The 27,722-nt window shown below is 44.2% G+C and overlaps 1 long non-coding RNA gene across 1 annotated transcript; it reads left to right on the forward strand.

Moving 5' to 3' along the window:
• On the forward strand, positions 1-25,917 carry LOC142924068 (uncharacterized). Its single transcript, XR_012941203.1, has 7 exons — positions 1-148; positions 10,855-10,946; positions 14,046-14,168; positions 15,025-15,183; positions 17,346-17,436; positions 17,650-20,706; positions 24,507-25,917. It is a non-coding gene; the product is annotated as an uncharacterized LOC142924068 (long non-coding RNA).
• The last annotated feature ends 1,805 nt before the right edge of the window (positions 25,918-27,722 follow it).

A 27,722-nucleotide genomic window follows, 5' to 3' on the forward strand; every position in this document is an offset into this window, starting at 1 on the left:
GCCGGGGCCGAGTGGAGGCGGCGCGCGCTGTGGATTGTGGGTGGCGAGCGGCTGATTTGGATTCCCGCTCACGGCCACCGTCAGTGGCTCGCGAAAGCTTCTGAAGCGGCGGCTCGCTGGGCCTCCTCTACGTCGACTCAGCCTGAAGGTGAGAACCTCGCGCGGTGTGCACACATCAGCAGTGGCGGCGGCGGCGGTGGGGGGAGACAGAGGAGGCGCCTGGCCCACAGCCGTCACGTTCTGCTGAGTTCACGGCGCTGCTTCAAGCAGAGCTCGGCCCTGCTGCTGCTGCTGTTGAGAGGCACTCCCAGAGGGCCGTGTGGCTGATGGGAATTATAATTGTGGTTAAATTATAGTTGTGGTTACAGTTGTTGGTCGTGGTTATTGTTGTGTGGTTGTTATTGTGGTGGTTGTGCAGGTGGTGGCACACGAGTTAACCCATAGCACCAGGGTCTAGCACTCCTCTTGTACCTAGCCAGGCAGAGCAGTCAACCCATGGCACCTGAGTCTGGCCCGTGGCCTCCTCCTGCACTTAGCCTGGCACAGCCGTCAAACCTTGGCACCTGAGTTATTGTGGGGACATCACCGCCACGTAGTGGTGAATGGCGACTGTTGATGTGTGTGGGCTTGTGTGTGAGTATGATGGTGAATGCGTGAGTATGATGGTGAGTATCATGGTGAGTGTATCATGGTTAGTAATACTGAGTGTGAGTTTGACTAATTCTCCTCTATCTCGCTGTCTCTGCTTTCCCCCCTAACTACCTCGCCTGGTGTACAGGAGGTTGTGGGTTCGACCCCGACCCTGATGCCTGCTGTATATTTGGAGTTTGCGTGTCTCTGTCTCTCCCCGTGGTCGTGTGGACTTTTTCTCCGGGTCCTCTGGTTTTTCCCTCCACATTTAGAAACATTCGTTTAAAGTTTTGACTTAAAACTTTCGTGACTGTGATGATGAGCCACTTCGTTGAGCTGTCATTGGTGCCAAGTCGCTTCTGAAGAAGAGATGTTTAGCTCAGTGGACCTTAGTCTAGTTTTCTCTCTCCTTCCCGAGCACAAAAACAAGCAGGAGCAGGAGCATTCTCCACTTAGTGGTGGTGACGACACCACGGCGCTTGTGCCAGGATATGTGCACCACAGATATCCATCACATAGAGACCCAGAGTCATCACACATAGACCTATACACTCACCACGCACATACCCTCAGACTTGCACAGAGAACCATAGACTCACCACAGAGACCCATAGACTCATCAGACAGAGAGCCACAGACTCAAACAGATCCACAGACTCGCACAGAGTCCTATAGACTCACCAAACAGAGACATAGACTCACCAGATAGATACCCATAGACTCAATCGTACCCATACTCACACAGAGACCCATAGACTCACCACAGAGACCCATAGACTCAGAGAGAGACCCATAGACTCACCAAACAGACCCATAGAATCACCACATAGAGACCCATAGAGTCATACAAAAACGCATAGACTCATCACATAGAGAACCACCGAATCAAACAGACTCGCACAGAGCCCTATAGACTCATAAAACGGAGACACATAAACTCACCACACAGAGACCCACGGACTCTCACAGAAACCCATAGACTCACCACACACAGATCCATCGACTCACAGAGAGACCCAAGGGCTCGCGTGTGTGGTTATTTAGTTGAAGGTGGAGGGGGATTACCAACCCCTTGCACCCATCCAGAACTCCCTGTTGCCACTGTGTGGCTGCGAGGCGACGTGAGGTTTACAGCTGGTCAGGTTTGGCGCCCCCCCCCCCCCCCCCCCAAATGTCATTTCTCGCAACCACCGCTGCGTTATCGACCGTCGCCATTCGCCAATAAGTGACAGTGACATCACCACGGCGCCTGTGCCAGGCCAGGTGCACTTTGAAGCCACGTGAAGTGTCGAAGGCTCGCTGACCGGAGGTCCTGGAACAGACCCAGGTGCCATGGGTTGGCTGACTGAGATGACTGGCAGATGCACCACCTGTTCCCTGTACTGTGCCAAATTGCTGCATATTTATCATCCGGTGTTCCGCTCGTTGTTGTGAGCGTCACTCCTCTGTTGTTGATGGAGGGCGACTGTCTCCAACTGCCCAGTAAAAGCGTCCTTCACGAGCCTCCCTCGCAGAGGCCGATCCCGACACCGCTGGTACCAGTCGTCGGCAAAGCCCACTCAGCTCCACATCCTCCCGTACCGCATCAGTCCACCTTCACTCCAGCCCATGGCGTGCCCGCCCATCTACTCTCAACCACTTACACCACATATTCGTTAACGATGCGCACCCTAATCTGCCACTACAGTTGTGTGCAGGGTGTTGTGATGTCACGTAGTTAGACGTTTCTCCTGGCCCCCCCCCCTCCGTTATAACGCGCCGTCTATCTATGGCCTCGTCGCATTGGCCTTCATGGACGAGTGGTGATGGTGAAAGATGATTCAGCGGTGGACACTGAATTACCGGGGCCCCATTTAACGTTCAGGTGACACGGGGCACGGTACGTGAAGAACCTCTTATCTGTTCTGTAAGCAGACTCCTCTGCGTGGGATATTTAACACCTCTTAATGCACAGACAACAGCCAACTCAGCCTTGCCTGCCGGAGGAGCTCGCTGATGATCGGACAGTGTCCAGATCTCTCAAGGATCTGTGAGCTACTCGCACACAAAGATCCCCCGTGTAGCCTTTAACAGACTGTTGGGGCAAGTGCTTTATAACATCATCAAAGGGGCGCTGCAATATGATGCAATCAAAATCACCGATCAGAGATTTTCCTATATATGGTCTTTGTTGATCGTGAATCGAGACTAATTGTATTGATTCCACTCAATCGATCCGGCAGCAAGCTCAAAATGTCCGATTTTATCTGCAATATTCTGCGTTTCACAGATCATTCAAAGCAACGGTATTGATGCCCGATTTGTATGAGTGGGTGGGTGGCAGGGTGAGTGGGTTTGTGAGTGGGTGAGTGAGTGTGTGGGTGGCTTTAGTAGTTGAGCGGGTGGGTGAGTCAGATAATGAGGCGCCGCAGTGGCGAGATGTTAACACCCTCGCCCAGAATACAGGATGTAATCAATTCGATCCCGACCCTGAAGCCTGTATATTTGGAGTTTTCATCTTCTTCCGTGGTCGCGTCGATTTTTTTGATTCCTTGGGGTTTGTTTTACACGTAGGCTTTCGCGACCAATATTATCCATAATAGGGGTTTTTTTGGGTTAGATCGCGTAAATATATAAATGTGTCGTTAAAACCCACCACCACCCGACACAGCCAACTAGTAAGGGTTGTCACGTAATCAGAACATTCCAATTTGTAACTAATACAGCACACCGGTGTGTTGGAGAGTCAAGCCACAACATTTACAATCTGAGTACAACTTTTCGCCAGTAATTACAACTAGCTTCATCAGGCGACAGCCAGATTTGCGGAGAAGTTAGTCTGTTTCGTTCCTTATAAAGAGGCATAGATGTGGTGACCACACTTTGGCGCTCTTGATGCAAAGTGGGGAGGGGGGGGAGATTAATGAGTCAACGTACATTATGCATGCACATTATGTGAACCCTTTGCGCTTGTCCTTCTGGTCCATTGTGTGCATTAAAATAGCCGGGTTTTCCCTCCGCATTTCAAATCAACATGCGTTTAAAGGATTTGAATGCAATAAATGTTTACGTGATAAGCCACTTCGTCGACCTATTATTTGTAACCAGGTCACTTGATATACCTCTGTGGGCCTTACCTGGTAAAATAAAAAAAAATTGTTTAGTTTCAGTTTATTGGATGGTTGAGTGGGTAGGTGGGATTTTGAGTGCGTCGGTGGGTCAGTTGGAGATTGAGTGGGTGTCAGGGTGAGTGGGTGGGTAAATTGGTGAGTGAGTGTGTTTGAGATCCAGTGGGTGGGTTTGTGAGTGGGTGGTTGAGTAGGTGGCTGAGTCGGAGAGTGGAGTGCCATGGTGGCGAGATGTTAACTGCCTCGTCTTTTATAAACGAGGTCATGGGTTCGATCCCGACCCTGACGTCTGTATATTTAGAGTGAGTGGGTGTGTAGGTGGGTGCATAAGTAAGTTCTTGAGTGAGTGGCTTGGTGTGTTGATGAGTCAGTGGGTTAGTGAATGAGTGGGTTTGTGAGTGGGTGAGTGAGTGTGTGGGTGGCTTTAGTAGTTGAGTTGGTGGGTGAGTCAGATAATGAGGCGCCACAGTGGCGAGATGTTAACTCCCTCGCTTGGTATATTGGAGTTCGTAGGTTCCCCCCAACCCTAAAGCCTGTATACATTTGGAGTTTGCATCTTCTCCCCATGGTCGGGTGGAATTTTCTCCGGATTCTCCGGGTTGTCCCTCCGTATTTAGAAACATGCATTTATAGAAATTGGCTGCTATAACGTTCTATGTGAAAAGCCACTTCATTGAGCTGTTATTTGTGGGCAGATTGCTTCTGATAAAGATTTATATAGCTGTGGGCCTTACCTGGAAAAAAAAATAATTTTAGTTCAGTGTTTTTTTTTTATGATTGGCTGGGTGCGTGGGTGAGTGGGTTGGTGTGTGGGTGGGTGGATGAGTGGATGGGTGAGTAGCTGGATGCATAAGTGTGAGTTAGAGGTTGAGAGAGTGGCTTGGTGAGTGTGTGAGTGGCTCGGTGGTTGAGTTTGTGGGTGGTTGAGTAAGTAGCTGGTTGAGTAAGTGGCTGGTTGAGTTAGTAGGTGGATGAGTTCATGGGTTGTTGAGTTAATGGGTGGGTATTTGAGTGGGTGGGTGTGTGGGTTCATGGATGGGAGAGTCGGAGAATGGAGCGCCATTGTGGTGAGATGCGAACCACTTCACCTGGAAAACAGGAGGTTGTGGTTTCGATCTCGACCCTTCTGCCTGCATATTTGGAGTTTGCACGTTCTCCCCTTGGTCGCATGGATTTTTCTCCATGTCCTCCGGGTTTTCCCTCCGCATATAAAATCAACATGCATTTATAGGATTTGGCTGCAATAAATGTCTACGTGATAAGCCACTTCGTTGGCCTATCATTTGTAACCAGGTCACTACTGAAAACGATGTACAGTATATAGCTCTGTGAGCCTTACCTGGTAAAATAAAATTAGTTTAGTTTATTGGCTGGGTTGGTGAATGGGTAGGTGGGTTGTTGTGTGCTTGGGTTGGTGGGTTAGAGATTGAGTAGTTGTCAGGGTTGAGTGGGTTTGTTGTGAGTGGGTGGGTGAGTGGGTGGCTACGTCAGATAGTGGAGTGCCATTGTGGCGAGATGTTAACTTCCTCGTATTTTATGCAGGAGGTTGTGAGTTCAATCCCGACCCTGACGCCTGGAAATTTGGAGTGTGCATGTTGTTCCTGTGGTAGCGTGACATTTAATCAGAGTTCTCCGGGTTGTCCTGCTGCATTTAGACACATGCATTTGTAGAATTTAGCTTCTACGTGAAAAGCCACTTCATTGAACTGTTATTTGTGGTCACGTGGCTTCTGAAAAATATCTATTTTGCTGTGGGCTTGACCTGGTAAATTTTTTTTTTTTAAATTTAGTTTAGTGTGTGCATAATTAGGTGGGTGGGTGAGTGGGCAAGTGCATGGGTGAGTGCCTGGGTGGGTTTATGGGTACTGAGTGGCTGGGTGAGTCAGTGCCTGGATACATGTGACGGTGGGTGTTTAAGTGAGTGGGTGACTGTGTGGGTTAGTGGGTGGGAGAGTCATATAGTGGGGGGCCACAGTGGCGATATGTTAACTACCTCGCCTCGCATACAGAAGGTTGTGGGTTCGATCCTGACCCTAATGCCTGTATATTTCCCTCCACATTTGGAAACATGTATTTAGAGGAGTTGGTTGCTATAAATGTATACATGATAAGCCACTTTTTTGAGCTATAATTTTTGGCGATGGTGCTTCTGAAAACAATATTTATAGCTCAGTGGGCCTTACCTGGTAAAATAAACCTGGTTGAGTTAGTGGGTGGTTGAGTTAATGGGTAGTTTAATTATTGGGTGGCTTTATTATTGTTTGGTTGAGTGATGGGTGGGTGGATGATTAGTTATTTGGGTAGTGGGTAATTTGGTGAGTCGGTGAGTGGCTGAGGGAGTTGGAGGTGGTTGGGTGAGTGTGTGGGTTAGAAATGGAGTGGGTGGCAGGGTGAGTGAGTAGGTGAGTGGCTGGGTATGTCCGGAATCACATCTTTTACATACAATACCCTGGTGTCTACAAACTAAGTTGCCTCTGTGGTAGTAGTTACATTGGAGAAACCAAACGCCATGTCTCGGACCGCATTCGTGAACACAAAGCAGACCTTAAACACGGTAGGACCAACACCTCGGCCGTAGCAGATCATTGTTCTAATTCAGTAGGCTCACATGCCATTGACTTTTCCAAGACAGAGGTTCTTTGTAAGCCATCTGGCTTCCATGAGAGATTCGTTCATGAGGCTATCCACATATACAAGCACAGAGACAATTTCAACCGAGAAGATGGATTCTATCTTAGCAATCATTGGAAAGATTTGATAAACCATTTCAGTTCTTAATTGATTGTTCACGCTTACATTGGCTTTCAGACAGCATACATTATAAAATTTCATCTCCCCCCTCCTCTTTTCAAAATATAGATGGACTAGTCCTGGGTAAACTGCCAAATCGCTGCGCGTGACGCTAACGTCTTTTTATATATATATAAATAAATGCGCCGTTTAAAAATACATTTATGCAAACCAACACACCTCAAGATGACCGTTTGAGTTATGGTCGAAACGTCGTGAGAATTTTTTATTGTTTTATATATATTTTATTATTTTGTTGTTTCTCTTCAACGTGACTTTACCGAAAAAACTAAGAATATGAATTACTGCAGTCACGAAAGCTTTAAATCAAAATTTACATGGTATAACATCATATCATAGACAAATTCCACTTTTGAATTATACAATGCATTACTTTACACTACCCTATACTTTAGATTATAAACTATTAGACTTGTGATATTACACTACTATATACCACACTGATGTATATTCATTATGCAATTACGATGCTATATATTGCCTTATGAGTTATGTTAAACATTACAATGTTATACTATTAATTATTATACTACATGTTGTAAACCATACCATTGACCGTGGTGTGTGAAGTATTAAGAGGCAGTGCCAGCGAAAGGTCTGCGGTCTGAAAATCACCATCAAATACAATCAATTAAGAACCGAAATGGTTTAAAACATCTTTCCAATGGTTACTAAGCCAGAATCCATCTTTTCGGTTGAAATTGTCTCTGTGCTTGTATATGTGGATGGCCTCATGAACGAATCTCTCATGGTAGCCGGTTGGCTTGCAAAAAACCTCTGTCTTGGAGAAGTCAATGTCATGTGAGCCCACTGAATTATAACAGTGATCTGCCACGGCAGAGGAGTTCGTCCTACCGTGTTTCAAGTCTGCTTTATGTTCGCGGATGGGGTCCGATATATGTCGTATGGTTTCTCCAATGTAGCTGCTACCACAGAGGCACTTTAGTTTGTAAACGCCCGGGTACTGTATGTCTGGAACCACATCCTTTACAGATGGAACCAGATCACGGATTTTTGTACTGTGTTGAATCGGACCTGGATCTTGTGTTTATTCAGGATTTTGGAGATATTTTTGTGACCCCCGCAATGTACAGTGAGGGAAAAAAGTATTTGATCCTCTGCTGATTTTGTACGTTTGCCCACTGACAAAGAAATGATCAGTCTATAATTTTAATGGTCGGTTTATTTGTGGTGAAGGTTGTTTTGAAAACGAGCTATGTAGCTCATTGGACCTAACCTGGTAAAATAAACATGATTTAGTGTGTAGGTGAGTGAGCGGTGTGTGAGTGCATACGTGTGTAGGTGAGTGGGCGGTGGGTGAGTGAGATATTGGGTTAGAGATATAGTAGTGGGTGGCTTGCTGAGTGGGTGAGTGGCTCGGTGGTTAAGTTAGTGGGTGGTTGAGGTAGTGGGTGGTTTAATTAATAGGTGATTTAGTTTGTGAGTGGTTGAATTATTGGGTGGTTGACTGATGGGTGGGTGAATAATTCCGTGGTAATGGGTGAGTAGATGAGTGGGCGGGTGGTTGGGTGAGTGGGGGATTAGAAATTGAGTGGATTGCAGGGTAAGTGGATGTGTAAGTGGGGTGGGTAAGTAGGTGAGTGGCTGAGGGAGTGGGCAGCTGGTTGGGTGAGTGGGTGGGTTAGAAATTGAGTGGGTGGCAGGGTTAGTTGATGTGTAAGTACTGGGTGAGAAGGTGAGTGGCTCATTGAGTAAGTGAGTGGATGGGCGAGTAGGTGAGTGGATGGATGAGGGAGTGAGTGGGTGGGTGAATTAGTGGGTGGGTGAGTGGATGTTTGGGTGGGTGGATGAGTGAGTGAGTGTGTGGGTAGGTGGTTAGGTGGTTAGTGTGTGGGCTATAAGTTGAGTGGGTTAGTACCTGAGTGAGTGAGTCGGCGGGTGGGTTGGTGAGTTCGTTGTTGGATGAGTGGGTGAGTATTAGTGGGTAGGTATGTAGGTGAGTGATTGACTGTGTGGGTGGGTGAGTGAGTGAAGAGATGGGTAGGTGGGTTGGTTGGTGGGTGCGTGAGTGAGTGAGGGAGTAAGTGGGTGCGTGAGTGCATAAATGGGTAGGTGAGTGAGTTAGTGGGTATGAGATTGCGTGGGTGGTTGGGTGAGTGGTTGAGAATTAATTTTGATGAGTTAGTGGGTGGGTGAGTCGGTGAGTGAGTGGTTGGGTTAGCGTATGGGTAAGTGAGCAAGTGGTTGGGTGAGTGTGTGGGGTAGTGAGTGATTGAATAAGTGAGTGAGTGAGGGGCTGGGTGGTTGGCTTGGGTAGTGAGATTGTGGGTGGGAAATGAGTGGGTGAATGGGTGTATTGGTCGGTGAGTGTGTGAGTAAGTTAGTCGGCACGTGATTGAGCGGGTGGCTGGCTGAGTGCGGGAGAAGATGGGTGGGTGAGTTAGTGGGTAGGTGAGTTGGTGCGTGGTTGGGTGAGTGAGGGGGTGGTTGGGTGAATGGGGGAGTGACTGGTGGGTGGGTAAGTTAATGTGGGAGGTTGAGTGGGTGAGTTAGTGTGTAATTGGGTGAGTGGGTCAGAGAGCGGGGTGCCACTATGGTGAGATATTAACTACCTCACTGAGTATACAGGAAATCGTGTATTCGATTCTGACCCTGCTGCTTGTATATTATGAGTTTTAATGTTTTGCCTGTGTCCTCGTGGATCTTTCTCCGGGTCCTCCAGATTTATCCCTCCGCATTTAGAGTCAAGATTTGTTTAGAAGATTTGGTTGCACTAAATGTCAGCTTGATAAGCCACTTCGTTCACGTATCAGTTGTAACCAGATCACTTCTAAAATGTTTTATATAGCTCTGTGGGGATTACCTGGTAAAATACAAAATAGTTTAGTTGTAGTTTATTGGATGGGTGATTGGGTAGGTGGGTAGTTCGGTGCGTGGGTGGGTTAGAGGTTGAGTAGGTGGCAGGATGAGTGGGTGGGTGAGTAGATAAGTGGCTGCTGCGCAGGTGGGTGGGTGAGTGCATGAGGTATAGATTAAGTGGGTGAATGGGTCAGTGTGTGATTTGGGGCATGAATAGGTGAGTGGGTGGGTTAGTGGAGTGTTGAGTGAGTGGGTCGTTGAGTTAGTGAGTGGGGGGTATGCAGGTGGGTTCGTAGGTAAGTGGTTAAGTGAGTGGCTGGGTGTGTTGATGAGTGAGTGGGTTTCGCGATTGAGTGGGTGCCAGGGTGATTGGGTTCATGAGTGCTTGGCTGGGTGTTTGAGTGGGTGGGTGGGAGGCGAGTGGGTGGGTGGGAGGCTGAGTCAGAGTGGAGCGCCAGGGTAGCGGAATGTTAACTCCCTCGCCATTTGTATAGGACATCGTGGGTTCGATCCGGATCGTGACGCCTGTATATTTGGAGTTTGCATGTTCTCCCTGTGGTTGCATGGATTTTTCTCTGGGACCTCCGAGTTTTTCATGCATATTTAGAAATATATATTTAGAGGCTTTGGCTGCTATAAATGTCCACGTGATAAGCCACTTCTTTGAGCTATCATTTGTATGCCACATCGTTTCCGACAAGGATCTGTATAGCTCAGTGGGCCTTACCTGGTGAATTTAAATTAAGTCAATTGTAGTTGAACTATTTAAAGTGAATAGGTGGATGAGTGGGTCGGTGGGTTGGTGAGTGGCTGGTTTAGCAAGTGAGAGGTTGGATGAGTGGGTGGGTGGTTGAGTTGTTGGTTTAGAGATTCAGTACGTGGCAGGGTGAGTGAGTGGGTGGGTGGCTTTACGAGTGGGTGGGTGGGTGGATAAGTCAGAGAATGGGGCGCCATGGTGGCTAGGAGATGTTAACTACCTCGCCTGGTATATTGAACTTCGTAGGTTCAATCCCGACCTTGACGCCTGCTGTATATTTGAAGTTTGCATGTTTTCCCCGTGGTCGTGCAGGGTTTTCTCCAGTTTCTCCAGTTTTTCCCTGCACATTTAGAAACATGAGTATTTTGAGCATTTGGCTGCTATAAATTTCCATGTGATAAGCCACTTCGTTAGGCTATCATTTGTGGCCAGGTCGGTTCTGAAAAATAGCTCTGGTAAAATAAAAAATGGTGTCATTTATAGTCTACATAGGATTGACTTCCCAGGAAGTAACACTCATTGTATAAACCCCAGAAGAATATTGTTTTGAGTCACCCAAACCAGAATGTGAACTGATATATTTGTATTTTCAAACGAGGTTCTCGGCCACAGACCACCTGGACAAATATGATGTAGTTTAGTTTGCATATGAATTATTACTTGGGGTTTGTTGACATGATAAAGTTAATGTTTTCTTTGACAGGTCTATTGTGTTGTACACTCTGACAGGGGCTCAGGCTTGTTGGGGCAGCATCTGGCTGAAATGCACCTTCACAACAGGAAGATTGGAGAGAGGCTTCACAAGGAAGAGAAAACTATCGGTATTGAATCATGAAAATGTAAAACATGTGGAAAACTAGGCCCACCGATCCAACCCTAGCATCATGTCAACTATGTATTATGTTGACATTCCTTCGCACTGAGAGTAGGCATGCTAATCGGATCTAATGAATATGTGTAAACAGGCGATTTGTGTGTAAACAAACACACATTTCATACAGCTGTTTATTAATCGTAAAAATCAAGCGATTGAGCTAGTGAATGAGATACACACATGCTGTCATTATTTCATACATGAACACAACCAGTGAGCCAGCGGTCATGATTTTCCACACCTAATCACATCTCTTTGTTTTAGCCATCTTTGTGATGAAGGGAACTGTATTGTTCATGTGTGTGCAATGTACTTTTATATGAATTATGTTGGGTAATATATGAAAGTCCATCAGGGCAAACTCTTCTGCAAAGGAGACTTAGAGAATTCAACATTGCGTCCCTTTATATTTTTGCTAATCGCAATATTTTTCGATTTAAAGCTTTCGTGACTGCAGGAATTCATATTCTTGGTTCTTTCGGTAAAGTCACGTGGAAGGGAAATAATAAAATAATACAAATAAAACATTATATAATAAAATTTTCACGAAGTTTCGGCCACAACGCAAGCAGACGTCCTCAGATGAAGAAACAGAGCTGTCGGAAAGACAGCGTCTTAATGAACACTGGGCAGTGAACACTGGGCAGTGTTCATTAAGACGCTGTCTTTCCGACAGCTCTGTTTCTTCACCTGAGGACGGCTGCTTGCGTTGTGGCCGAAATGTCGTGAGAATTTTATTATATTATGTTTTATTTGTATTATTTCCCTTCTACGTGACTTTGCCGAAAGAACCAAGAATATAATCGCAATATGTTCAGGAGATAAATGTCAAGGTCTGCTAGCCAAAAGAAGGCTTTAGGAGAGAGTTCATGTAGTTTTGCTATTCATTCATTAAAGGGCAATAGAGTAAATGCTCAAATAAATGTTTTCAGCTAATTTTTTTATATACGCTAGATTTACAAGTCTATAATGTACAGAAAATACCATGGTTGGCCAGACCATCGCTCGGCATCTGCATGTGGCTCCTGGGCAGTTCAAGTGTGGCTTTGCAGAGGCGCTGCTAATTTGTAACTCTTCAATTTAACTTTATATGAAGTGAGAACAATCTGGTATCGGAGGCAGGCCATGAGTACTCCCAGGGCACTGAGATTTCTAAACTCAAAATTCCACAGCCAGTCGACACGAGTCAACTTCTGTATGGCCAATCTTTATCTCTTGTGGCTCCCGCGGCCATCTGAAGATTATGGTATGCTGCTGGTAGGGTCAGGAAAGTTGGTCACCCTTGGTATATATCTGTATATGGGTTGATGATTTTGTGCAATGTTCAGCTGCTCCGTCACGACAGGGGTCCCAGTCAGTTTGAGACTGCTAAATTAAGGTTCTCATGTGCTTTACAGATTTTGATAAAAATTTCAGTCTTGAATTTCTCCCAACAGGTATGGACCCTGGGCAGGAGGATGTAGAGTATGTGGGATTCATACGGCTATATGCTGTGGTTACATCCCACATGTGATCTCCGCTTTAAAGTCATGAAACTGGTTGTAGCCCATTTAAATTTTAATATACCCGTTTAACACGTAGGCTTTCGCGGCCAATATCATCCATAATATCGTTTTTTTTGGGTTAGATCGTTGAAATATAAATTTGTCGTTAAACCCGCCACCACCGACACAGCCAATTCGTAAGGTTTGTCACATAAACAGAACATTCCAATTCGTGAAGGGCTCACAAGTGACGTAATCACATCTATCCCTCCAAGGAATGAAACAGGTGGATTTCTCTACGAATTTGGCTGTCCACCTAATGATGATAGTTGTAATTACTGGCGAAACGTCATACTCAGATTGTAAATGTTGTGGATTTTCTCTCCAACACTTCTGTTTGCTGTACAAGTAGCGGATTGGCATGTTCCGTTTACGTGACAACCTTACTAATTGGCTGTTAGGTGGTGGTGGGTTTAACGGCTCATTTATTTTTATGCGATCTAACCCAGAAAAACTATATTTTAGATTTAATGTACCCTTTTGTTGAAGGACAGCCTGGGTGAGCAAAGTTTTATAGGAACGGCAATAATGTTTACTTGATTAAATTAGTTTTATCATGGAGCGGTGAAATCAGCTGTTGTTCAGATGTCAGTCTAATTAGTATTACATCGTAGAAATATGAGAGTCCTTTGTGTAATAGTCTATTAACCACTGATGATGGTAACATTGGTTTAAGGTTACATTTTAAAAAGAACTAGATTGGCGTACATTTTATCTTGCATAAGTACACAAATTTATAAAACAATATATTTGATTAAAAAAATGCATATATTTTCTTCCATTGCACACAGTTGTACCATTGATAACAGGGCACACAGTTACAACTGACATCACCAGATGTCACTCAAGTTCCCTCAGAGATCGATCTTGCATAACCAGTGTTCACATAATCAGTTATGTTTTCGCTAATTACCAATTACACTCAGCCAGGTTTGACAGACTTGTATGAATGTATGTTGAACTTCCTTTCCACCGTACATAGCCAACCGTGCTAAACGGAGGTGTGGGAATTAAGTGCAGAACCTATCATTAGGATCAATGCTGTTGTATTTTTTATGAGGATATCAATTGGTGGCTGAAATGAGATGTTCAAAGACTACAGCATGATAATCGGTACATAACATGAGTGTCGAATTATGTCTTAAGAATTACCCAGCCATTTGTACGTAAATTTCAACGTTGCTGGGTGACATCTTAAGTCCGTGTTCTTCATTGCAAGGCCCGCGGGCCGGTGGCAGTCCCTGGTGTCCTTTTTACTGCGACCCCTGACGTGCAGTCCCCGACAATACACACAAGTGAAAACACCCCATCATGCTGTCAAACCCCCCAATGGTTTTAAATGTGAGGTGGCTCTTTCACTGATAATGTCTTATTCGCGAAAGTGGCCCCCCTCCGAAAATGAGTGAATATCCCTGTTTTAGGTCAAGGATTGGCCAAATAAAGTAGGTATTATTTGCTTATGTTTCTAAATGTCCGTAATAAAACTATATTTATGCCACCAGCTGAATGAGTGGCAGGAGGACTGGGTGACGTTCTTCTCACGGCAGCGACTGCAGCTTCAGCTGGACATGATAGAGAAGGACTACGGTGAACGGGAAACCCGCGAGCTCTGGTCTCGGCTTCAGGTTCGTAAGCTGTTTCACTCTCGCCCTTAACCCTTTCCTGTTCCGAGACGACTGCTCATTTCAGGATGGGTCTCGTTCACCGAATCTCGGGACGCGCAAGCGGTTCAGCGGTAATTTTATTTAGAGAGGAATAGCGCCGTTGTTTTTAAAGACATTGTACTCGCCACAGAGCACCGTAGCGACAGGACAGCACTCTGTTATAGCTGGTACCAAACTGTGCTACACACCTTCCCGCACGGCCTTGTGGGATCCTCGGTACTAATAAAGTTTTTTAATATTTACTTCCTATTACGTTTCGATGACGTACACGAGATTCAGCGGTGAACGGGATGCACCCCGCAACTTGCAGTCATCTCGGAGCAGGAAAGAGTTAATACATGTAGCAGTGTAGCTCATCATGTGCACAGCCATATGGGAAACCCATTTGATCGCAGTGGGTTTTCGAGGTGACTTTAAAGGTAAAGTGGTGTTTCACACGCAGGCTTTCGCGACCAATATTATTCATGATAAAGTTTTTTTTGGCTTAGATCGTGTCAGTGTAAATGCGTCGTACACCCACATCCACCCAACACAGCCCATTAGTAATGTTTCTGACATGAACAGAACGTGCCATTTATGTTATTGCTTCGGCACTCTGGTGTGTTAGAGAGGAAACGCAGAACATTTTCAAACGAGTACGACCTTTCGCTGGTGATTACACCCAGCATCATCAAGCAATTGCCAGAAGCGTTCTGGCCTCTGGCAATTGCCTAATGGCAATTGGAGGTGGGTGTACGACGCATGTAAATTTATGCGATCTAACTCGAAAACAACGTTATCATGAATAAAGTGGTGTTGTTTTTTGCGTGGTGTGCAGCTTCGGTTGGGGGATTTTTTTCCGGGATGTAGAGGTGGTTCCGGCACTGCTCCACGGTGACCTATGGACTGGGAACGCTGCAGAGATTCATGAAGGGCCCGTGATCTTTGACCCAGCCTCCTTCTATAGGCACTCGGAGTACGAGCTTGCCATCGCTGGGTAAAAAAAGCTACAAACAACCAAAACAATAGCAGCAACTGCCGTTCACTGCCCTGTCTGTGGCATGCAAGGTTCATTCGTATAACCTCTGTGGCAAGGGCTGGCTCATTAAATAAATAACAGAGACCAGGTAGAGTTGTGGTTGAGATCTCTACATGCTGAGGTCTCCATTCTCTATATTTGCTAACTTACAAAGACTCATCCTTCCTTGCTAAGGCTTTTTGGGCAAATCCTGTTAAAGCTGATACGGTGCACAAAACAATAGTGGAACGATAAAACTCTTATTTATCCACGGCGCTTGAGGATGCTTGAATGTTCCAGAAACTCAGTTTATCGAACAAGGAACCCCTGGTTCAGAGACAAGTTGCCACTGATGTGCTTTACCAGGAATCCAAGCTGAAGATAATTCATTACACGTCAAATGGAATTCAAACCCTCAGAGCTGGGATATGCTTCAGTGAACAAAAACACATTTGACATTATGCTTACTGAGCAGCCATTGGTGACCAAGTTGAGACCACAGCATTCCTGCCCTCAATTCGCAGGAACGTTTGTTGATAGATGGCTCACTGAATTTTGAACGGAGGACCTCAATGGCATTGGCTCGGTGCTCTGACATTGAAATTAACCTCGAGCCACTCAATTACCTGCATTACGTTGAATTTGTGAAAATGTTCATTTTGATTTTAAAGCTTTCGTGACTGCAGTAATTCATATTCTTAGTTTTTTCGGTAAAGTCACGTTGAAGAGAAACAACAAAATAATAAAATATATATAACAACTAAAAATTCTCACGACGTTTCGACCATAACTCAAACGGTCGTCTTCAGGTGTGTTGGTTCGCATAAATTAATTTTTAAACGGCGCATTTATTTATTTATAAAAACCGTTAGCGCCACGCGCAACGATTTGGCAGTTTACCCAGGACTAGTCCATCTATATTCTGAAAAGTGGAGGGGGGAGACGAAATTTTGTATAATGTATGCTGTCTGAAAGCCACTGTAAGCGTGAACAATCAATTAAGACCTGAAATGGTTTATCAAATCTTTCCAATGATTGCTAAGATAGAATCCATCTTCTCGGTTGAAATTGTCTCTGTGCTTGTATATGTGGATAGCCTCATGAACGAATCTCTCATGGAAGCCAGATGGCTTACAAAGAACCTCTGTCTTGGAAAAGTCAATGTCATGTGAGCCTACTGAATTATAACAATGATCTGCCACGGCCGAGGTGTTGGTCCTACCGTGTTTAAGGTCTGCTTTGTGTTCACGAATGCGGTCCGAGACATGGCGTTTGGTTTCTCCAATGTAACTACTACCACAGAGGCAACTTAGTTTGTAGACACCAGGGTATTGTATGTCCGGAATCACATCTTTTACAGACGGAACCAGATCACGGATTTTATGTAATGTGTTGAAATGGACCTGGATCTTGTGTTTATTCAAGATTTTGGAGATCTTTTTTTGTGATCCCAGCAATGTAGGGTAAAGTGATGGTTTTGAAAGGCTCCTCAAGAGGGTTCTTCTTCATGGTTTGAGTGATAGCTTTGCGGATTGTATAGTCGGAGTAACCATTAGCCCTAAGAGCTTGGTGTACGTGCTTGAGTTCACTGCTTGTGTGTTCCTGGTCGGATATGCATTGGGCTCTATGATACAGAGTCTTGATGAGAGAATTCTTCTGTGATGGATGGTGGTGGGAATCCGGTTTCAGATAAGCATCCGTATGGGTAGCTTTCCTGTAGACAGAGTGGCTCATTGAACCATCAGGTCTCTTTTTAATTAGGACATCCAAAAAAGGTATCTTGCCATCTATTTCGACTTCCATGGTAAATCTGATGGCTGGGTGTATGGAATTGATGTGGTCGAAGAATTGGTCTAGAGCAGGCCGGCCATGTGGCCAGATGACAAAAGTGTCATCCACGTACCTCTTCCATAAGGTTGGGCGCAGAGTGGCAGTCTGGATGGCGTCAGTCTCAAATTTCTCCATGAAAATGTTAGCTATAACTGGAGAAAGGGGGGAGCCCATTGGGGTGCCCTCAGTTTGTTTGTAGAAAGTTCCATTCCAAGTGCAGTATGTATTGGTTAAACAATGTCTCACCAGGGGGGGTACCTCAGTGTTTAGTCCTTGATGAACTAAGTCTTCAATGATTGCAATTGTGTCAGGTACAGGAACCTTGGTGAATAAGGAAACTACATCAAAACTGACAAGCAGGTCGTCTGGGGACAGGGAAATACCCTTGATTGTCGATACCAGGTGAGTAGAATTTTGTTCTGAAGACGACCGTTTGAGTTATGGTCGAAACGTCGTGATAATTTTTTATTGTTTTATATATATTTTATTATTTTGTTGTTTCTCTTCAACGTGACTTTACCGAAAAAACTAAGAATATGTTGTTCATTGTTATGTTGTTCGTGCTGGAACAGCAGCATTGTAAGATTTTGAATGTTTGGTGTTGTTTGGGTACAGGATGTTCCAGGAGCTTTAGCTCTACGCTTCACTCATCCTACCACGCTCTCATCCCAAAGTCACAAGGCTTCGGCAAGAACCAGAAGCTCTAGCAACTCTTCCACTACCTGAACCACTGGAATCACTTTGGGACAGGATACCGAGGGTCATCCATCTCCACCATGCGCAGTCTCCTCAAGTGAATGAACGGTGCAGGAAATCGTGGGCTATGGTGTATGACTATACAAATTCTTATCGGCCATGATATACATTGTTGAATAAAGGCCTTCCCTAAGCCACCACTCAATCTCACAAAACTAGTCCATTTAAATGCTGTGCAATGCCCTAGGCATTCCACGTGAGTGTGACCGGGGGTCCCTTTGTTCCACATCCTGGCCGTGATCTCCACGCGAAAACTGGGTCAGTTAATGTCCGAATCAGAATCTTTAATTAGGCTGGACGAATCTGATGAGCTATTAAGCTCTTTTTCACAGATGTCCAGTCGGGGCGAGTCAGAAAGTTACAACAACAAACAACAATACAAACAGATAGGAGGGCAAAGTAAAGGAACGCGAAGCAAATTTTGACTTAACTTTCGTGACTGCAGGAATTCATATTCTTGGTTCTTTCGGTAAAGTCACGTAAACACCAAACAAAAACAATAAAATAAAGACCGCTTGTGTTGCGATTGAAACGTCCTGGGTTTTTTGCTTTTATTATTTTCAATTTATTTTTTATTTGTTTTTTTATTGATTTTTTTTATTTAATTTGAATTTTATTTCTTGTTTTCTATTTACGTGACTTTACGGAAAGAACCAAGAATATGAACGCTAAGCAAGTCATGAAATAAAAATATATAAGAGTTCAAATTGCATTAGTGCATCAATTCCTGCCAAATTTTTTTATCACCAAATGCCATTTTGGGCAAGGCAGCATAACAAAAACAATCCCAGATGTTTGACTAGTACCAGTTACAGTGTATGTTTTTGTTGTTGTTTTGCTATGGGAGTAAACCCTTGCAGAGAAAGGGACCAGAATTAGGAAAGCGAAGCCAGGCACTCCTTCAGAAGATGCCATGCACGGGCGTGACCACTGCACCACCCTGACGCCCAAACAAATGGAATTCAAATAATCTGCAATACTGGCAAATAAACCCTATTAGTATCAACCGAATGTCTGGACAATCTGACCCCCTCTACACAAGCAACAGCTGAGAGTCAACGCTGTGATGCTGTGCGATTGGTGCAAGTGACCCATCGTTGTGTTTTAATGTTGAGCGGTTAAACTTGCACTGTTGTGGGGTGAGGTCAAGGCCAATGGCTGCTTCCAGCGGTGTCAAGATCAGCGTTTTGAAGAGGCTCACGAAGGATGATACTTGGCAGTTGGGTGCAGTCTCCCTCCATTAACAACAGAGGGCAGAGGAGCGACGCTCACAACAATTGGCTGAGCACTGGGCGTATACAACGCATGAAGTCGGCAGCAAGTTTATCTCATGGAGTTGACCCGCACACGACAACTGGGTCTGTCCCGCATGTTCACGCTATAACGCGGTTGCCTTCATTTAGGGAACGCGCACCGCCATAAGGCGACTTTCTTGAGCTGCGCGGTTGAGCGAGACGAGACGGTAACGCGGCGGCGTCCCCCCAAGTTATTTGTAACCCAATTCTGACTGCGCGTGGACATTCATTACGGGGGAAATATTTTCGCTTAGCGCTGCACTTTTCAGGAACGCATCTACTGCGTTAAACGAGGACCCGTCGTACAGGTGCTGTGCACACTGTACTCGGAATCAAAATCTGTTTTGACCCTGGAGAAATCCGAAGCGCTATCAAGCTCTCACTCACAGGTGTCCAGTAAGAGGCGGTGGGGGGGTCACCAAGTGACACGCAGCTTTACCGTGGAGTAGACCGCGAGGACGCCAGCGTCGCCTAGGCAATGCCCCCCCCCTCTGGCTCTGCCTGCCTCGCTCTGTGCACGTGAGGTGTCAACCACGTGACGCGGGCCACTGCGCGCGTTGCGTCACCGCCCACCGTGGGGGGCCCCTCTGCTACGTCCACATCGTACAGTCACACATTCATTAATAGTTACTCTTAATCATGTTTATGGTCATCGTCATTAAAGGTGAGTTTAATAATACTACTACACAATGTGTGCATTAATATATACGGCATGAATAAAATGCACCTGTAAATATTCTAAGTAAGTTTGACCTGACATTATTGCACAACAATTGCCCAGCCACTGTGGGATGTTTATCCTCCAATGTGTATCTGGCTCTGACCTGACTTATATAAAAGTGCAGCTCTGCAATTGCTTGGTCACACCACCACTGGTGAAAAGACCTTCATGAGAGCGAACTCTTTACGAGTATTTGGTCTACTTTTCCATATAACAATAGGGTTTACCCTTTCTGGCAATACAACAGGTGTCAAGATGTTAAAACACCAAACAGAATCCTTATTCAAGGAATCCTGTCTGCATTAACCACACGTACTTGTGGTGAACATGGAAACATGCTCTGATAATATATGCATTGTCTTTGAAACTGATTAGTCCACACCAGGAAGGTCCCATATTCTACTTTTCCACGTTGACCAGATGTGTTGGAAGAGCCGGCTGAAAGCCACACTTTGCTGCATCACACACGACTTGCCGATCAGCTAACTGTGGTGTACCCATTTAGCGACCTCTGGTCTGTGAGTTCAGTTTACTAACCATTAACAGCATGGCAGATTTCTAAGTGGCTTTTGTGACAATTCACCTGTGTCATTATCTCTTGCACAGCCTGAAATAAGTTTTGGCGTAAGGGAAGGAAATTATGACTCACCCACCTGCACCTGCCTTGTGCTCCCAGACACCTAAGGACCTTACTACCGCTGTGAGAAATTGACGGGCGTAGACTGCTGCATGGCGATGATGTATTCACGTCGTTCCTGCTGTTTTCCTCTTTTGTTAGGTGATGCAATTGGTGTGCCAACACCTCCAGATGCAGTTCCTGAAGGACGTGGGCATTCGGGACATGTTCGTTTTGCCTGCGAGTTTGTCCGAACACACAGGGAAGTCAGCCTGTTCATCGAGGTGCGTTTCCCATGTTTATTTAACTCGATTGGTCGTCTGTTTGCAAGGTCATGCTGTGCCCAGAGGTCACCCACTGAGTTTTTTTTACCGTAACATTACCGTCACTTGGGTTTGGTGATCGATTCAACAGGGCAAAAATATTTGTAAGAAGCGTAAACATGGCAACGTGATCATTGTCAGGCCACGGAGGACCTTCAGAATGCCGAGTATGATCTTTAAATTTATCCTGGGCTGGTTCGGGGGATATTTGAACAATTTGAATATTGGGGAGATATCGTCTTGCTACGGGTCTGAGTGAGAAGTCTCCCAGCGGTTTTTTGAGTCCATAATCGAGATTTTTGGGTTAGAGCACGTAAACATGCACTCAATGATACACTAAATATGCACTATTTATTTATATATACAGTGAGGCAAAAAAGTATTTGATCCCCTGCTGATTTTGTATGCTTGCCCACTGACAAAGAAATTATCAGTCTATAATTTTAATGGTAGGTTTATGTGAACAGTGAGAGACAGAATAACAACAACAAAATCCGGAAAAACGCATGTCAAAAATGTTATAAATTGATTGCATTTTAATGAGTGAAAAAAGTATTTGACCCCTCTGCAAAACATGACTTAGTATTTGGTGGCAAAACCTTTGTTGGCAATCACAGAGGTCAGACGTTTCTTGTAGTTGGCCACCAGATTTGCACACATCTCAGGAGGGATTTTGTCCCACTCTACTTTGCAGATCTTCTCCAAGTCATTAAGGTTTTGAGGCTGACTTTTGGCAACTCGAACCTTCAGCTCCCTCCAGAGATTTTCTATGGGATTAAGGTCTGGAGACTGGCTAGGCCACTCCAGGACCTTAATGGGCTTCTTCTTGAGCCACCCCTTTGTTGCCTTGGCCGTGTGTTTTGGGTCATTGTCATGCTGGAATACCCATCCATGACCCATTTTCAATGCCCTGGCTGAGAGAAGGAGGTTCTCACCCAAGATTTGACGGTACATGGCTCTGTCCATCGTCCCTTTGATGCGGTGAAGTTGTCCTGTCCCCTTAGCAGAAAAACACCCCCAAAGCATTATGTTTCCACCTCCATGTTTGACGGTGGGGATGGTGTTCTTGGGGTCATAGGCAGCATTCCTCCTCCAAACACGGCGAGTTGAATCATTCAGATGTTCATTGGCAAACTTCAGACGGGCATGTATATGTGCTTTCTTGAGCAGGGGGACCTTGCGGGCTTTGCAGGATTTCAGTCCTTCACGGCGTAGTGTGTTACCAGTTGTTTTCTTGGTGACTGTGGCCCCAGCTGCCTTGAGATCATTGACAAGATCCTCCCGTGTAGTTCTGGGCTGATTCCTCACGGTTCTCATGATCATTGCAACTCCACGAGGTGAGATCTTGCATGGAGCCCCAGGCCGAGGGAGATTTACAGTTCTTTTGTGTTTCTTCCATTTGCGAATAATCAAACCAACTGTTGTCACCTTCTCACCAAGCTGCTTGGCAATGGTATTGTAGCCCATTCCAGCCTTGTGTAGGTCTACAATCTTGTCCCTGACTTCCTTGGAGAGCTCTTTGGTCTTGGCCATGGTGGAGAGTTTGGAATCTGATTGATTGATTGCATCTGTGGACAGGTGTCTTTTATACAGGTAACAAGTTGAGATTAGGAGCACTCCCTTTAAGAGTGTGCTCCTAATCTCAGCTTGTTACCTGTATAAAAGACACCTGGGAGCCAGAAATCTTTCTGATTGAGAGGGGGTCAAATACTTATTTCCCTCTTAAAATGCAAATCAATTTATAACATTTTTGACATGCGTTTTTCTGGATTTTTGTTGTTGTTATTCTGTCTCTCACTTTTTCAAAAAAACCTACCATTAAAATTATAGACTGATAATTTCTTTGTCAGTGGGCAAACGTACAAAATCAGCAGGGGATCAAATACTTTTTTCCCTCAATGTATACTAAATTCTTCTGTTGATATGTAAACTCTGACTTTAACATAGCCACTTCCGTGACCAGTTACATGCTAATTCGTCACATTAACATTATGCTAATCTCCCAGTTACATGCTAATTTCTGACTTTAACATCCTGCTAATCTCTCACATTAACATAGCTACTTCAATGCAAAATTATTCTGTTGATATGTAAACTCCTTTGTCAAGGCGCTCTGCTCCTCCCATCCAGCTTAAAATACGCTGCCAAGCTTAGCAGTGTTCATTGGAGCGCTGTCTTTCCGACAGCTCTGTTTCTTCCCCTGAGGACGGCTGCTTGTGTTGTGGCCAAAACGTCGTGATAATTTTATTTTATTATGTTTTATTATTATTTTATTATTTCCCTTTTACGTGACTTTACCGAAAAAACCAAGAAGATTAATCCCTGCAGTCACGAAAGCTTTAAATCGAGATCAACACACGTGGTAGGAAACAAGTATCGTATGTTATAATAACAATATAAACATGTAATATTCACGGCAATGGCAGTGTTGTTCAGCGTGCTCTGCTGTGGAAGCCAGCCACATGAGTTTGATAACCAGTCATGGCTAGTATCAGTGGAAAGCAAAATCTGAACTGGTTCAATGCTTCGCTGACCCAGACTGAGCAGTATGGAGTACTAATAAGTTAACCCGATGATACATTATTATTTGGCAATGCTGTTGCTGCGTTGGCAGTGGTACCCAAGAACAATTAACTAAAAAGCTCAACACATTAGTCAGTAATGTTGTGGCCTCAATAGACACAACATTATATGCAACGTTTCGGGCAATGGTCCGTCTCCCATTTGTACAATGAAAAAGGGCCATTGCCCAAAAGTCTACATTTTTCCATTTTTATTTAATTTTAAGGTCATTGTTATTTACGAACGTGTTGAGTTCCCATGATAATTAAGAACAAATTTTGGTAAGAAAAGTCCTGTTACTATGATGAATGTATCCTATAGACAAACATACAAATTCATCACAGGGTTGCCTAAAGCTTGCCAATAGAAAATAATGCCGATCAAGTTGTGGGCACCCGACATTCACTTGCCCTGCGGCCACTCCCTCAATGACACGAGTCGCATCGACTCAGGGTCCCGCGGGTAGTTCCACGACTCGGTGGTCCAGGAGAGTGGCACGAGCGATGCGGGCATCAGCTGGGGCGCCACAGGGGCAGCCACGCTTCGAGTCACTCGCACAGCTCTCTGTTCAGCACGACGTGAACGCATTCCCAGCCTTCTGATCTATGTGGCTTTTCCGAATGAAGCAAATTGTCACTGATAATTTAGCACATTTGCTAAGCTATTTAAAAGTATATATAGCGATTCATTTTATATAGCGTCGTTCATGATAATTGCATCTCAGAATTGCTGAGGAGCCAAAGACCAAGCTGGAATATTGCAAGGGAGGTGAGCCTGCGCCAACAATTGCCCTGCATTTCTATATATGTCCAGATGTTGCCAGCCAATTAGTGAGTGTATATATGTGGAAGGAAACTGGAGCACACAGATAAGTCACTGCTGAGTGCATTAATCACCCTTTGTGACATTTGTTTGTTTTTAAGTAAGAGGAGAGCGGAGTTTTAATGCCATGTCCTGAATGGGCCTTCCACAACAAAGTCCTCATTCAGGATCCCAGTCCCACAACATTTCAAGCCTGCCTCTCAGTTCTACTGCTCTTTGCACTGAACATTTAAACCTACTTATTGGACCTTCTGATATGCCTTCTTTGGTATCATGACATGCCATTTCCTATACTGGGTCATTGTAATCAGCGCTCCATCATGCCTCCTTGTCAGTCAGTAAACTTCTAACATTGGTGTCGTGTGTGTCTGTTGCAGGGATACTCTGGGGGGCCCTTTGTTTGCCAGGACTCAAACGGCCGCTGGTTCCTTTCTGGAATCGCCAGCTGGGGCGTTGGCTGTGCACGGGCTTACCAGCCAGGTGTCTAGCGCACCGTCGCCAAGTTCATGGACTGGATTCACCAGAACATGCAGTAGTCTCTTACACATTTCTGCACAAGAAGAATACTATAGACCAGGGATATAAATATTATGGGAACTATACATCAAAATAATTAATTAAGGCAATAAATATATTTTTCAAAAACTGATTTAAAGTTAATGTTTAAAGGTTAATTTAATGAGCTGAATACTATATTTTAACTGCACCATAATGCAAAAATGATTTCCAAGTGAACACGGATTTTGGGTCAAATCAGAAAAGTCTTTTTTTTACATGCGTTGTCAATAGCGTTTTTAACTTTTGGGTTTGCCACACATGTCAACGGGCCTGGCAAAGCAAACATGAGCATGATGTTGGCATTGGCAGAAGATGAAGACAGAGCTTGCTATTTTTCAATGTTGCTTAATTCTTTCAAAACTGACACAATGGACAATGAATGCACTGTCTAAATATTTGGCCCAACCTGATTATACATGATAGCAAAGTGATTGTTGTCCAAACTACGTATGATACATTTATATTCTTGTTTTATTTTGACCTGGGTCATCAACTCGCATCTCCCATACATTAATTGCCATGGATGTTGAGCAGTCGGGGTACTCAGAGGGGGTCTATTGGCCTTCTAGGGGACCACTGCAATGATCGGGGCATCCAGAAGGGATGATGAGTTCCACAGGGAGAACGTCCTTTACAGAGGTTGTCTTAGAGTATGTCCATGGCAAGGTTATTGGTGATTATCTTCACCTCCCCCGGTCAACACAGTCCATGAGTTTGTGAGTTTTGCTTTACTAACGACGTGAAAACAAGACTGGTTTGCACAAGGAGCCTGCAAAAAATTTAATTTAGATAACCTCATGAAATGTGCTGCATGGCACTTATCTGAGACGCCCCTTATCTGAGACGCTCCTGTGTAAATGGCGTGATATCAAAACCATTATTATAGTGAACTACATGACGCGTGTAAGAAAACTATATAAACATCTATTGGAAACATTTCATGAAAATATGTACAAAAATGAACACTTTAATAGTGTTTCATGGTATTCCAAAAATCATAGCATATTTGATTGGTTAAGATGGTTTACTGGTCGGGATGATAAATGGCAATGATCCTTCATCATGTAAAAGACTGTAAGCTGCTCTCAAAAATATATATATATTTGAACATTGTATTCACACTCTGCAACAGTCTATTTTCCACATCAAACCATAATGTGTCTGTCGACTGCAATTGGAAATTGATGCATGCTTAGTAGCAATCGGGTAAATAAACATTGAAATGTGTCACATGTTCGTGTCTGGTGGCTTTTTGCTTGAGATTAGGGATCTTGTGAAAACAGTTATAAGACTTTATATGAAAACCTCCTCCACAGAGGCCGATTTTGACACTGTTGGTACAAGTCATCAAAGTCCAATTAGCTCCATCCACATCCTTCTGTACCACATCATTCCATCTCTCTTCTAGCCTATGACACATCCATTTAGCCCCATCCAGCCAAACAAGCTGTATCATGGGACCTTTTTCCAGAATCAGTGTGAAAAATAACAAAAGGTTTTACCCTTTCTGGCAGTAAAACAGGAAGTGGTGTTAAAATGTTCAAACAACCAATTAGAAACCTGTTGCAATGAATCAAGTCTGCATTAACCACACACGGTACTTGTGGTGAATATGCAAACAAACATGCTCTGATAATATTTGAATTGTCTTTGAAACTGATTGGCCTACACCAGAGATCGCCAAAAGGCGAACAGTACAAAGGCAATGCCACACGTATCGGAGCATTTATAGCTAAGCACCGTGCCCACCGCTCCCCACTCACTCGGTGTGCTAACCGCGGTGCCACCACTCCCCCCTCACACAATGTGCAAACCACTACGCCACCAATCTCCACATTCTCACACTGCGCTCACCGCTGCGCCACCGGTCCCCACTCGCATCTAGAATATGAATTAAATGTCCACAGTCATCGTTTTCTGATTTCTGGAATAATTGTGCCAGAAATAATACGAGTTGCATTCCATTCAACATTGGGAAGGGGTCTGCCCTTCGTTTAAGTGCCTGGCTGCTTACAGAATTGTCGCAGACTGTTTTGCCTCAGCAGCTTTCCTCTTTTCTCCTGATGACGATCAAAACGTCGTAGTTTTTTTGTTATTTTTAAAAATTATTTTCTTTCAACTTATCTACGTGACTACCGAAAGACCCAAAGAATATGATTTCATGGATATTTATGAGGTCTGTTGCTGAGGGTTTCAAAGAAGTGGAGGCCTCTCTCAGTACATAAGAGTGAGGGGTTGTAGGTTTCGGCTTGGGTCATGGGTACGGGTTATTTTTTGGCATATTTTATTTTAAAAAAATCGAATTCCAATGTCGTGGATATTGTGATGTTTGGATTATTGACGGTAGAATTAATATTATTGCGAATATTTATTATATTCTCGTTTCATGCCACTGATTATTGATGTAAAAAATAGGTTCAAATTTAAACGGCATGCAAAGAAGGTTACAGTTAATTATGAAACAATTCGCAACTGTTGATTTATGTGTTGTAGTGTATGATTGTCTGCTCGACTCAATTTCTGAGGATCTCACGTTTATTTCTATATTATTGTACATTTTACAGTAGTGCTATAAAAATAAAATGAAAAAAAATGTGAGATTTTCACCACAAACTAGGCTACAATGAATTTTGATTTAAAGCTTTCGTGACTGCAGTAATTCATATTCTTAGTTTTTTCGGTAAATTCACGTTGAAGAGAAACAACGGTTATGGTTATATTACAATGGTTATGATATTGTGATAATTAGATTTTCACCACAAACAAGGCTACAATGGTTATGATATTGTGATAATTTGATTTTCACTACAAACTAGGCTACAATGGTTATGATATTGTGATAATTAGATTTTCTGCCACCAAATTACAATTAGATTCGTTGCTTCGCATATTCCCTGATATTTTGTTTAGACCGCAAGCGTGTATCTATTTAAACTTTTGCTAACTAGCTTGTTTATGTCATCTAGAAAATGAATACAATTTTCACCATCATCGTTTTCTTATTTCTGGGACAATTGTGCCGTAAATAATAGGAG

The sequence above is a fragment of the Petromyzon marinus genome, chromosome 8 (genome assembly GCF_048934315.1).
Source record: "Petromyzon marinus isolate PM22_M1 ecotype Great Lakes invasive population chromosome 8, UKy_Petmar_22M1.pri1.0, whole genome shotgun sequence".
Lineage (NCBI taxonomy): Eukaryota > Metazoa > Chordata > Hyperoartia > Petromyzontiformes > Petromyzontidae > Petromyzon > Petromyzon marinus.